The sequence below is a fragment of the Brassica oleracea genome, chromosome C3 (assembly GCF_000695525.1).
Source record: "Brassica oleracea var. oleracea cultivar TO1000 chromosome C3, BOL, whole genome shotgun sequence".
Taxonomy (NCBI): domain Eukaryota; kingdom Viridiplantae; phylum Streptophyta; class Magnoliopsida; order Brassicales; family Brassicaceae; genus Brassica; species Brassica oleracea.
Window position 1 is genome coordinate 28193378 of NC_027750.1, and position 1315 is coordinate 28194692.

The following is a 1315-nucleotide window of genomic DNA, read 5'->3' on the forward strand; positions in this document are numbered from 1 at the left end:
CATGACTACTATAAGTTATACGAGTGGTACCAATACTATCTATTCAATGTGTTACTCCAAGTTTTACCAGGTTTACTAGTGGTATGTTTCGGATGAACAATATCAGTAATACTAGTTCTGCCAGTTTTACTACTTTCCATTTTACTAGAGTTGTACCTAGTTGTACCTATTGTACCATAGACAAAAACGATTTATTCTACAATATCATGCTTCATACTTTAACCAAATTATATTAAACTTTATAATCTGACTCATATGGTTAACACACAGTTTATATGACTAAACTGAAACAAACAATAATAAAGAGAGAGAGAGAGAAACAGAAGAGAGAGAGAGAGAAGGAGAGAGTTTACACTTATCAACCGATTTCAGAACTAAGGACGACGTACATGACCTGTTTCACGGCGTCCTAACCTGTCGAAAATCCCAAGAAACAGAGGTGAAGGTTTGTAGATGAAAAGTTGAAGAATAAAGCTTTTGTTGGTGAGGAGAATGAATTTCTGTGGTAGTTGAGTATGGTTGTAGGAGAAATGAAGAAGAAGCAAAAGGATTAATGCATCTGTGGGACCCAGGCGAGAGAGAAGAGTTTGGATGTGAGATCCGAAGGCCAAGATTAAAACAAAGACAGAAGATTCGACGGCTTAGGGGAGAGTTTCATTAATGGCATTCTTGTAAATATTGATCCCTTTTCTTCTAATGATCTGACTGCTCACGTTATATCCCATAGAATTCTGATCTAAGGGTTCATATTGATTTCATTAATGGGGCAAATTGTCATTCACCACTCCCTTGTCCCATGGGAGATTACTTTAGGTGGTGCCAGATTTTTTTTCATCCTTTTGTCCCATAGTAGATTGAGTAGACAAAGTCTTAAGAATAAGAACTGAAAAGTTGCATTTGCTTTGTTTCTTGTATGTCAGAACATGTGTGCTTTGTTTATAGTGTATGGATTTTATATATGTATTTTGTTTCATGTTTGAAGACCCTCATTGGTTATTATTGTTTGAAATGGATCTTTGGTTATTATCGTATAAACCCATCTTGTATATTGCAGAGTGAAAGTGTTAATGGGACGAACGCGGGAAGGAAGAGCTTGGCGGAGGATAAAGGTCCAGATGTGCCCGCAGCTATGCCCGCAGATGCTAGTTCCTCGAAAGATAAAGCTCCAGAACCGAGCCTTGTTCTATTGGACAAAAATCAACCCACTGTTTCGGATTTACAGAAGGAGGATGCTATATCAGGAAAAGAGGGATGCTGCTTTGGCACTTTGTCGTGCTAAGAGTGATCGAACAAGGAAACTTGCTGCCTCACAGCA